The sequence below is a fragment of the Benincasa hispida genome, chromosome 12 (genome assembly GCF_009727055.1).
Source record: "Benincasa hispida cultivar B227 chromosome 12, ASM972705v1, whole genome shotgun sequence".
Classification (NCBI taxonomy): domain Eukaryota; kingdom Viridiplantae; phylum Streptophyta; class Magnoliopsida; order Cucurbitales; family Cucurbitaceae; genus Benincasa; species Benincasa hispida.
In genome coordinates this window covers 49,370,811-49,383,572 of record NC_052360.1, presented here as the reverse complement: position 1 = coordinate 49,383,572, position 12,762 = coordinate 49,370,811, and the positions used below count along the sequence as shown (strand labels likewise).

Genomic DNA, 12,762 nt, shown 5'->3' with positions numbered 1-12,762 from the left:
TTGGACGCGGTATGCGATGCATGTTCCTAAGATATGCGTTAATAGTCATGCGTCGATGGTCACGCATTAGAATAATAATGCGTTAACGAATGTATGCAATGACCATGCATCATGTTACAAGTTTTCTTTGCATTCACGCCAAGTATAATGCGAACGCAAGTTTCTTGGGTGATCCGAGGTTGAACATGGGGACTTGTAGCAAAATGAATGTGGTGATGTGCGTGTAGCAGTTTAAATAATAGAATGGAAGGGAGGTTGCTAAGTTAACCCTACTCCTACTCCTATCTAACAGACAACGCAATGAGAATATGCATGAGAGGTAGAGACTTGACAACTCTTGACATGAAATAAATGAATGGGAAAGTAGATAAAATGCAAAGATGATTTCATTGTAACCCTTAAGAGTGACCGCAAGGGAAACCTCAATCAACGCAAGCCATGCGATCATGCAACATGCATACAATAGTAAACCACCACTCAGTGCGAATGCTACGGCTTCTAATACTAGAACACATACTATATATGTGAAAAGTTTACAGGGTCTACACATAAGCCTCTATTCCTATTCATGCGATGACAAAATGAAATCCACACAAATATGCAGCCACATAATATCATATCTATCTCTAGGGTGCATGCGATGCAGTGTTGTCAAACAGAGTTTATCTCTAAGTCCCTATCTCTTGCTTATGCCGATCTAATCTCGCTCTCTCGAGTCTAGATTCTAACCTAGCTTTCCCGAGTCATTAGGTTCTTTCTTTAGACTCTCTCTTGAGAAGCTCTAAAGGGGTGTTGGGCACAACATAAAACAAGAAAAAAACATGAACTTGGTTGATGCAAGATTGTTCCTATCTCTAGTGACCAATGCATACATTGCTTAATGCGACCAACCACTTACCCTCTCAGGCAGTTGGTTGTTTCTAACTTTAGTCATAGACAAGAAATGCGTTAGCCTATAGACAGGCGTTGCCATAGCTTCACACTAAGGAAATAAGGTTACTCACACACTCTCGCAACATACACCTCTCGGTGGGTTGCTACATGCTTCATATCACTAATCCATATGATTAAGTATGTGATTCCCAAGCAATCCCACTAAGTGTTGCAATGAAAGTAAAGATGCTAAGTAAAGAAGATGGAGATGGAGTCTAAGGAAACAGAGAAATGTATTGAAACAAATTGTATTAATTCCTTAATCATAAAATGTCATACAATACAATATAAGAAAAGAAAGGGAAATGAAATGACCCGGTGTTAGCAAAGATTTGCTTCCAGCGGACGTGCGTCAAGGCTGCCGGTGGTGCCATGGATGGGCAGAGAAGCTAACTCTCTTGAGATCTAGCTCCGGTCGAAGGCTTCGATTGTCACTCGGAATGGATGAAGGAGGTGAAGAACTTTCAAGTGTCTTCTCACGCATTTTGTTTAGATCACAGGGAAAATCCTTGGATTGCAGGGGTAATCCCCAGACAACTTAACTCATTGGCTTCTATTCATGGAGCTTGGATCACTGACAGCATTAATGGATTGCTCTAAGTCTGTCATTCGACGCGTTAGTCCTTTCTGAACCGCTACCACTAACGGCGTGGTAGGTGAAATGTCAACATCATCTTTTGGTATTCTCGAGGTAGATGCGTTGATGCGTTCATTCCACCAACCTTGCGTTGCTCCCATTAGTGTGCATTGTCACGTAGCTGCAATCATTCAATGACCGCATTCGCTTAATACCGCAACTTTACACGATGACCGCAATCGCTAGGCGAGCACAACTCCCATGCGATGGACGCATACTGTTCGTTGCTATCGTGATTCGAGCTGGGAATGTATTGTATAAAATAAATTGGAAAAATAAGTTCCAATTATGAATGGTGCGTTGATGCTTTGATGTGTTTATGTAGTTGTAACGCGTTGGTGCATTAAGGATGTGCAGCAGAACGCATAACACTCCTTCTATTGCAAGTTTTCCTAAACCTGACCCAAGTATAAATCTAGTTTAGGTTCCTGGTAAGTCTAGTGTCGAACTTAGGGATTTAGTTAAACTAATGCAGACCTTGTGTTGTAGCTATTCTAGGGGTTTCCTAAATGTATGAGAGAAATATGTTATTTACACTAAAGTGTTGTGCTTGTGCAAGAAGATAAAAAAGAGTTGAGTAGTGAGTGATGGATCATGCGAAAATGGATTTTAATGTAAGTGGTATGCGTCGGTCTAAGATGAGTGTACACAAATAGAGTGTGATGTGGATGAGATGGGATGATTTGCTTATCTTTGTTTATGTGATGTGGATGAGATGGGATGATTTGCTTATCTTTGTTTATGCATTAGACTTTATTCAACACTTCTCAATGAAAATAACATACAAAACCTATCTCTAGGATGCATGCGCCTAACACAGAATGCAATAGACACCAGTAAGTCTATCTCTAGATGTACTAGGCATCCTACTTGATGCTGGCTTATCTATTCTTTCAAATAATCTAAGCTAAGGATGCTTTCAACAATTGATCAAGTTGGCTTAAGCGTTTGAGATAAGATTTTGCATAAAGTATAAATGCATTTAACATAAACAAGAAATAAACAATGGCAAGTGTGATGGATCAAATATATGAATTTATAAAGAAGAAAATTGTCTTTACAAAAGCAATATTCAATCAAATGAAATGAAAGCGATAAATGAGATGAAAGGAACTGAGTCAAGCCGCAGAGTACAATCTCTTGTATCTCTTTTGCTCAATTATGTTGTGTACAATCACTTGTATAGGAGTTGGACGAAGTGTCTTTCTCAAGCTTGACTTCCTCCGCTCCCTGACCGGTAGTGGTGGTGGTTCTCAACCCTTCTGATCGTCTTGGCACTATAGCACAGCTTTTAAAGAACTACAACTATGACTACACTATTACAAAGAGTGAGAATCTTGATAAATTTCTGTGTATGTATATGTATCCCTGGAGGGACTTCATCTATTTATAGGCATTGGTCATCTCCACTTGGTGATGGGCAGAATTAAAGTCCATGCCCTGGTCAGCCGCCATACACTCAGAAGCTTTTCAGACGCCGTCTGCTATAGGTACCCATACTTGCAAGTGGTGATGTGACACAATCAGCTTCGATCAATGAATCTTCTTCGCGTTGAATTCCCTCCGACACATGGCCCATGAATTAGAGCTTTTGCCTGCATCACTTCTTACTCATGCATTAGCTTCTTGTTGAAATCCTGCAATATAACACGTTAGTGTTGCAGTATTTAGTAATAAAACTTCTTTTGCATGAGTTTGCTAATGTTTGAGTAATTCCATGCATTTCTTCTAAAAATGAGGAGAATTTATCATTAAGTGTGCGGAGTTTGGCTCTCATCATATTCAGTCATAAGTTTGAGATAAGAGTTTGGAAAATGTAACTCAGATCGACACTTTTCTAAAAGGAATAATGTTTAGTTTCAGATGCAGCAGACCTTTTATCGATAACTCTTTTCGCTTCTCAAAACATTCCCCTTTTTTTCTAAACCAACAATGTGTTAGATGCTCTTTTTAATATAGATGCCAGATAAAAAGAAAAAATTATGAATTTTCAATTACCCATGCATTGTTCCAGGTATTCCACTTTCGTTTTGGTTGCCCCCACAGATGTGATGCGACCATTCAACTATGGGTGAGAACCCTTCACAACTAAACTCATATCTAATATTCATGCGTTTCAAGATACAATTTCTTCAAAGTAGATAGAGGAGTTCTATGGGACGCATTGATCTAGGAGACTTAACTTCGTTTTGGCTTGCCCCCACGGGTGTCATTCGAACATCCAACTACGGCTAAGTGCTTAACTCATGTCACTTTGAGGTTTTTCTTTTAAAGTAATGATAGAGGAGATGCGTTTAATATTTTTGTTAGTTTTCTTCCCTTTCTTTTTGATGTATTCATTTGATGCGTCTTAACTCGGATTTCTCTCATCCCCAAATTTGGAGATGATCTAAACTCATCCCAAATTTGGAGATGAGCTAAATCCTCGTTGCTAAAAGAGAAACAAAATTTCAAAAAGCCTTTGAAAATTCGAAAGGAGTTTTGATTTAGAGGTTGCATGCGTTAGAAAGGAAACATGTAGTATTTTCAGAGAAGTTTAGGCTTTATTAATTTTCCTAATGCCTACTCTATACTTATAGATTTTATATTGTTGATATCCTTGAGGTAAGGCAAGGCACAAGACTTAGAAAATATCTAAAGAAAAAAAAAAAGTATGCTAAGGTCAAACAAAAGGAACAAAATGATAGAAATTTCTCATTCATTTTCATGGAATAACATAGAATAAACAAGTAAGTCAAACTAATACAAAAGATCAAATAAATCAAAATACAAAAATAACCCAACACCCCAAAACTTAAATGTGCAAGCGCGACATCCCTGCGTTCTTCTCCAGGGTCTTCATTCATAAAGCGCAAGGGCTTTCTAAGATGGGCAGGCAATGGAGGCAGGGCAAACATTCCAACCAAGACCTGATTGATGTACTGCATTGTATAAACGAATTGGTCTTGCATCCGTCTTGTTTGTTGTCTTAGGTAATCTCTTAGAACCTGGTTTTGTTGCTGAAGACCTTCGATGGATGCGGCCAATGGTCTGAGCTGATCACTGATGAAAGTTTTCAACTCTTCAAGGTTAGTACTGCGTTGAGGTGGTGTTGGTTCTTCACTTCTTCCAACTGGGTCTTCAAAATTTACTGCGTTACTCGATGCTAACCCACTTGGTTCAAAGATGGTTGGAGGAGGCACAAAATTGGGAATTGGACTTGGTGAGGGTGAAGGAAAGGAACAAGGGATATCTAGATCTATGTTTGTAGGTTCTTGATGCGTTTAATCAAGATTCCCTTCTGATAGAGCCATTGGTGAGTCATGGAGAGTGAGGTTGAGGGTTGGTTACACTTCTTCATCCGTAAGTTCAAGCTCTGCTTCATAATCTTCATGCTCTGAAGCTTCATCACTGTGTTCAACTATCTGGACGTGTCTTCTTTTGGGGGCGCGTTTAGATGATCGAGGTCTGGTTACCACTTCTTTGGGAGGTAAAGCAGGCTGATGTGGCAAACCGTAAAGTAAACGCCTGACTAACTTGATAACCAATAGACTGTCGATCTCTTCATGATTATCCCCCAGAGGGATGCCCCTGTGTTCACGTAGTGCACAGATCAGCCATGGGAAGTAGAATTGTCCTCGTGGTTTGGTCTTGATGGCCTTGATCTGATCCCTTATTATTCTTCTAACATCTAAAGGGATGCACTGCATGATACAATAGGTAGCCAGGACGCGTTCCTTTGACAGTGTTTCATCATGCGTTGAGGGTATGATGCTCCTCTTGATCAGATAGTACCATAGATTCGCGTTTGGGTTTAAGTTCCTGGAAGCTAGCATCTTTGCTCCATTTCTAGATGTTTTCCACTTACTTCTAGGCTTGGCTACCACTTTTAATGCATCTTCAAGTTGGCTTGGCATTGGTTGCTCCAAGATGATATTACCTTTTGTGTCTGGATTACTATCAATGTTGAACACTTCGTTGATCTTGTCGGCTGAGAAGTGCACTAATACCCCATCAACAAAGGCTGTATTCTTCTCCATATCAAACTCAATGATGTAAAACATGCGGACGAAGTTGGGCCAAATACGTGTATGCCCAACGCAAAACTGACTCCAACCCATTGCGTTTATGGTTTCTGTTATGTATATTGGCAGTGGGTGGCGCTCGGGAAAGAATCCTTTCTCTACAAGTATATCATTGAATTGGCACTTTCTTCCTGAGGTCTTCTTAGGTAACGCGTCTGTTACCTTGCGTTTGCCCGCCACATGTTCCTTCGCTTCCCTTGCTAGCTCTCTCAATTCATTCTCTAATTCCCTTTGGAGAGCTGTCTTTCTTCGCCCTTGCCTTGCGGGTTGACACTCTTCCAAGTCCTTTTCTAATACGTCGTGCCTTGAGTAACTTCCATGCGTTGCATCCTCAGGACCGGATGCTGATTTCTCATCTTCTTCCTCCAATATTAGTTTTCTCTTCCTAGTCACTCTCTTTGATTTTAAAGGCCCTTCATTCGCGTCGGTTTGGCATGATTAGACGCGTCTGGGCCAGTTCTTTTTTCTTCTCCTTCTCCATCTTCCTCTTCTAATTCTGCATCAAGCATCATAGCGTACCGCTCCACTTCGTCCAATTCAAGTGATGCGTTAGGTGGGTCAGAACGCATCACTTGCTCTTCCTCGTGGCCTTGATTTAGGCTTGCCAAAATGGCACCAAACACTTCCTGCTCATCGAGTCGAGCCAATTCCGCCAACTCTTCAGGGTTACGCTCTGACGCAGGACTGTCAGAGGGGGGTCTAAGTGGAGTAAATGGAGGGGTGCCTGATGGAATATGAGGCGACTCAAAGGAGGATATGACGATGGGTGAACGCGGCGGTTGGCTTGACGCGTCTGATTCGACTGGGTAGATGGTGGCTAGGGGTTGGATTGAAAGTGGGGGCGGTGGACGCACGACTGGTGATGGGGTGTTGTGAAGGTAGGCTGGAAGTGGGTCATGCATTGCACCCACCGGAGTTATGTTAGGAATGAATGGTGGTGGGGCAGGCTTGGTGTAGGGCTTATTGACAACCATAGATGACGGACGCTACCTCGGTTTTGAAGGTGTTTTGGGCTTTGGCTTAGGGATAGTTTTGGGTTTTGGTTGAGAAGTCTTGGCAGAAAGGGTTGCAATGGCTTTGGTGGTTTTAAAAGGAAGTTTTGTGGGTGTTGTGGTAGGCTTCGACAAAGACAGTCACTGGGAGGTGGAGATTGCTCCGCCATGCATAGGTTTGGATTGGACAGAGGGTTTGGAGGTTTTTCGAGGGCTTAGGGGAGGTGAAGTCAAAATAGACGATGAGAAGAAGGAACTTACCGGCGAGTCATTTCCGAAGCTCATCGTTTGGTTCTGACTATCAAATGCAGACGACATTGTGGCTAGAGAGGTGTTTGAGCAGATTGGCCGTGAGGGAAAACGAGAGGGCTAGGGTTTTCTTTTTCTTTTCATAGATGGCTCGAGTATGAAATGAGGAAGAAAAAGAAAACGAAGTGTTTCATCTTATATAGGCTGGGAAAGAGAGTGAGGTGATGTCAGGCGCGTAATAAATGCAAGGTCGAAGGGACGTTCTTGGGTTTCTAAGCACTCGAGTTCTTTGTATTTTCGAGACACGTTCCTTCAACTGAACCATGTGTTAGACTTGAGTCTGACGTATCCGTTATTCCCATCTCGATTATACTTTTTTTAAAAAAAACAACAAGTAAAATTTTTAACTTATGAAGGCAGAAACAAAGAACCATCAATCTTAAAACATAGACAAACAAACAAACCAACAAACTCAAACGCATTGTAAAATACAAAATGCAAAAAGACAAAGATAGAGGAAGCATCCCTGGAATGTATGTCAATGCGAGCGCAGGGATGCTTCGACGCGGGCCTCAATTGGCTTCGCGTAGTGCGAGAGATGAATTTTGACGTTCCATGCCATCTTTAAAGTATGGCTTCACTCTTTGGCCATTTACTTTGAACGCACTGGTGCCATCCTCCCGTGTTAATTCCACAGCTCCATATGGAAAGATTGTCTTAACGATAAAAGGGACCTGACCACCCGAATTTTAACTTCCCTGGAAATAAACGCAGACGTGAATTGAACAATTGAACTTTTTGGCCAATAATAAGCTCTTTCTTACTAATGCGTTGGTTGTGCCAACGTTTTTTCTTCTCTTTGTAATACTTGTTGTTCTCGTACGCGTTCAATCGCCACTCCTCAAGCTCAATGAGCTGAAGTTTGCGTTGAACGCCCGCAGCGTCTAAGTTCAAATTTAGCTTCTTAACTACCCAAAAAGCCTTGTGCTCCAACTCTAAAGGTAAGTGACAAGCTTTTCCAAATACTAGAGAGTATGGAGACATACCTATAGGGGTATTGTAGGCAGTCCTATAGGTCCAGAGCGCTTCATCCAGCCTCTGTGCTCAGTCTTTCCACATTGTGTTGACAACTTTCTCCAGGATAGATTTGATTTCTCGATTGGATACTTCAGCTTGATCGTTTGTTTGTGGGTGGTAGGCGGTAGCGATTTTGTGCCTAACATTATATTTGGCAAGTAATTTAGAAATGATGCGATTAATGAAGTGCATACCTTCATCACTTATCAGGGCTCTTGGCGTTCCAAATCGTGTGAAAATGTTCCTGGTAAGAAACTTGGAAACAGTGGACGCATCATTTCTAGCATAAGCTACTGCTTCTACCCACTTTGATACATAATCTACTGCAAGCAGAATATATTATTGGCCATAGGATAGGGGAAAAGGTCCCATAAAATCAATACCCCAAACATCAAATAGCTCAACTTCGAGAATATTGTTCAAGGGCATTGCGTCTCTTGAAGAAATATTCCCGGTGCATTGGCAGGGGTCACATTTACGAACAAACTCCCTCGCGTCTTTGAAGAGGGTGGGCCAGAAGTATCCGCTTTGAAGGATCTTCACAGCGATTCTTTGCCCACCGAAATGCCCTCCGTAAGAAGAGTCATGACACTCGGCCAAGATGCATTTTGTCTCCTCCTCCGGAATGCATCGACCTATTATGGAGCCAGGCCTTATTTATAGAGAAACGGTTCATCCCAAAAATAAAATTTGCTGTCATGTACTAATCGTTTCTTTTGCTGAGAATTGAAGTTCCTAGGGAATTGCTTGGTAGTTAAATAATTGACTATGTCTACGTACCAAGGTTCCCTACCTTCAACTCTGAACAGGCTTTCATCAGGAAATGCATCCTTGATTTCACTTTCTTGATCTTGCATTTCCTGATTTTCTAGCTTGGACAGGTGGTCAGCCACCTGATTCTCGGTTCCCTTTCTGTCCTGAATATCAATATCAAATTCCTGTAATAGCAGCACCCATCTTATTAATCTTGGCTTCACGTCCTATATACTCATCAGGAATTTTATGGCTGAGTGATCAGTATAGATGGTGGTTGATACACCAACTAAATAAGATCGAAACTTCTCGATACCAAACACTACAACCAACATTTCTTTTTTAGTGGTGGTGTAGTGTTCCTGAGAGTCATTCAACGTTTTGGATGCGTAAGTGATGGGATGTATCAAATTTCCCTTCTTTTGCCCTAACATTGTTCCTACTGCAACATCACTCGGATCGCACATGAAAATAAAACGCTGCGTCCAATCCGGTGCTATTAGTATCGGAGCTATAGTCAACACATATTTCAATGTTTCAAATGCGTCACAGTAGTCTTCATTGAAATCATAGGGCCGGTTCGCCTCTAATAATGCACTCAGAGGTCGTGCAATTTGAGAGAATTCTCTAACGAACCTTCGATAGAAGCCAATATGCCCTAGAAAACTTCGTAAAGCTTTCACATTTGTTGGTGGTGGAAGTTTAGCTATGACATCTATCTTGGCTTCATCTACTTCCAACCCAGCCTTAGATACTTTGTGGCCTAAGAAAATTCCTTCAGTCACCAAGAAGTGACATTTTTCCCAATTCAGTACAAGGTTTCTTTCCTCGCATCGAGCGAGGACGGCTTCCAAATTATCTAGGCATGATTGGAATGAGTCTCCAAAGACTGAGAAATTGTCCATGAAGATTAATGGTCTTTTCTTAGAAGTCAGAGAAGATAGCCATCATACACCTTTGGAATGTCTCAGGTGCATTCCACAACCCAAAGGGCATGCGTCTGAATGCAAATGTTCCAAAGCGACAGGTAAACGTTGTCTTCTCCTGATCTTTTGAATCAATCAAAATCTGGTTATAACCAGAGTATCCATCAAGAAAGCAATAAAATTCTTTGCCAGTAAGTCTGCCAAGCATCTGGTCAATGAAAGGAAGGGGGAAGTGGTCTTTCTTAATTGCTGCGTTGAGCTTCCTATAATCCATATAGATGCGCCAGTCCGTGACAATCCTCGCGAAGGAATGAGTTCATTATTGCTATTGACTATCACAGTCGTTCCCCCTTTCTTGGGAACACATTGGACTGTGCTTACCCAGCTACTATCGGATATAGGAAAGATGACTCCCACGTCCAACCATTTTAAAATTTCTTTCTTGACCACTTCTTTCATTATGGGGTTCAGCCTTCTTTGAGGCTCAATCAATCCCGACTTCCCTTCTTCCAGCCTGATCTTATGCATGCAATACGAAGGGCTTATGCCACGGATATCTGCTAGCGTCCAACCCATTGCATGCATGTGCTATTTCAGCATTTGCAAGAGAGAGTGCTCGTCAAGCTCTGTAAGATTCGCGGAAATGATCACAAGTAAAGTTTTATTTGTTCCAAGGAAGGCATATTTCAGATGACTAGGTAACAGTTTCAACTCAAGTTCTTGTGGTTCCTCAAGTAATGGACGTGTTGATTTTGTCCACCGTTCACTCAAACTTGGCGGCTCTGATTCTTTCAGATTCTCCTCCAACGCGAGGACTTCGCATACACGGGTCTCTTCTTCAGGCAACTCTATACTGTTTTGCTGACAATCTTCACTATCTGGGAATTTTAATGCGTTTAACACATTAAACTTCACCTCTTGATGATCTACACGCATAGTTAATTCATCTTTATGCACGTCAATTAAAACTTTCCTAATAACTAAGAAGGGGCGTCCAAGGATAATTGGTACCTCCCTATCTGCTTCATAGTCCAAGATGATAAAATCTGTTGGGAATATGAAGTTGTCAACCTTTACCAGAACGTCTTCAATCTTTCCTTCAGGGTACTTGATTATTCTGTCAGCGAGCTGAAGAGTAACAGAAATGGGTTATACTTCGCCAATTCCCAATTTCTTAAACATCGAGAGTGGCATGAGATTAATGTTGGCTCCCTAATCGCACAACGCATGACCCACATTCAATCCCCCTATTGAGCAAGGAACTGTGAAGCTCCCAGGGTCTTTCTATTTCTTGGGTAGACTGTTGCTTACTAACGTGTTGCACTCTTGCATTAGTGCGATTACTTCCGTCTCGCTGACTCTTCTTTTCTTTGTCAAAATGTCCTTAAAAAATTTGACATATGTTGGCATTCGCTCCAAAGCCTCTATAAGTGGAATGTGATATGCAATTGCCTTAGGAGCTCAAGAAAACGCTTGAATTGTTGTTCATCATTCTTTTTCATCAGACGTCTAGGGAATGGTGTGTTCAGCGGCACCGCAGGTTTTCCCGCGTTAGACGTACTTGGTTCTGAATGGCTTGTGGTCTCAGGCGTTCTTTCTTTTTGATCTTCTACTGCCATTAAACGTGTGTTGCGTTCTTTTGAAGGACTGCTGTTTCTTGGATTCATTCTTCTTTCTTCAAGAGCTTTTCCACTTCGCAAAGTCACCGCGTGACATTGCTCTTTTCCATTATTGTTCCCAGGTGTTTCAGTGTTGCTAGGTAGAACTCTAGGCTGCCCATTTTTCAACTCGCTCGCTATCTGCCATACTTGTATTTCTAGGTTTCTGATAGACGATGCCTGGCTTTTCAGCAACATGTCATTCTGGGCTATGTACTCCTTTAATAGGTTCTCAAGCGGAGATCCTGAGCTCGACGCCTATTCTCCTCTATTAAAGGACTATTGATGTGGCTGATGCGTTGGTTGAAATGCAGGCGGCGGTCCCTGCCTTTGCTATTGGTTCGCCCCTAGGTGGTGCTCTTGATGATTTTCTCCTGTCCAAGAAAAATTTGGATGGTTCCTCCATCCAGGATTATATGTATTTGAAAATGGGTAGTTTTTAATGAAACATACTGACTGAGGATTTTATCGGCAATCCACATAGGAGTGAGGATATCCACAGCCCACATAGCTAACCATGGGCTTCCTGAACCTTCTACCTTATTCACCTTCCATTGATTTGATGTGTTTCCTAGCGTTATGTTCTGCAAAAGGCTGATTATCGTAGCCACTTGTGCAGAAAGTGTGGCTATTGCGTTGGAATCGATAGAATTAACATTATGAGATCTGTTCTTCCTGTCAGCTCTTCCATCATACGTATTGTCCACCCATTCCATGTTGTGTTTAGCAATGCGGTCTAATATCTCTTTAGCCTCAGTGTAAGATTTATCCATAATTCCACCAGTCGCCACTGCCTCTACTGTCATCTGCGATGCTCTATTCAATCCACAATAACAAGTCTCCATTTGTATAGTTAGTGATAGTCCATGATTTGGGCAATTTTTTACCAATCCCTTAAAACGCTGCCATGCGACGCTTAAGGTCTCAACTTCTTCTTGTTCAAAGTTCATAATCTCTCGATGCCTCCTCGCGTTGGTGGTAGGTGGGAATTATTTTTGCATAAATTTCTCCACCAACTTCTCCCAGGTGGTGATTTCACCAGGCTCCAGTGAGCTTACCCATTGTTTTACGTCATCACGCAAAGAATAGGGGAACAAAGACAACCTGATCGCCTCTGGGGTGATTCTAGGAATCACAAATGAATTACACGTTTCCAGGAAATGCTTCATGTGGGCGTGAAGATCTTCACCACGACCACCCCCAAATTGTCCAGTAGTCTGAAGCATTTGAAGCATTACAGATTTCATCTCGAACCTCGTCCCATCTGGCATTGGGTATATGATTCTTGGAGAGAAATCATACAGTACAACGGACGTGTACTCCCTCATGGGACACGTGCTGTTGTTCGCCATTAGGATCGGATTTTGTGCAACATGAGCTAGTTGCTGATCTAAGTTCTGATTTGCCTAATTGTCCGCCATTGCTTGTTGTCTGAGAAGTTGCTACCTTAACCTTCGACGATGATTAAATTGG

At 41.8% G+C, this 12,762-nt stretch overlaps 1 non-coding gene across 1 annotated transcript; it reads left to right on the top strand.

Moving 5' to 3' along the window:
- Nucleotides 1-12,150: 12,150 nt before the first annotated feature.
- Nucleotides 12,151-12,254, top strand: LOC120068598. The gene has a single exon (XR_005479236.1). It is a non-coding gene; the product is annotated as a small nucleolar RNA R71 (small nucleolar RNA).
- The last annotated feature ends 508 nt before the right edge of the window (nucleotides 12,255-12,762 follow it).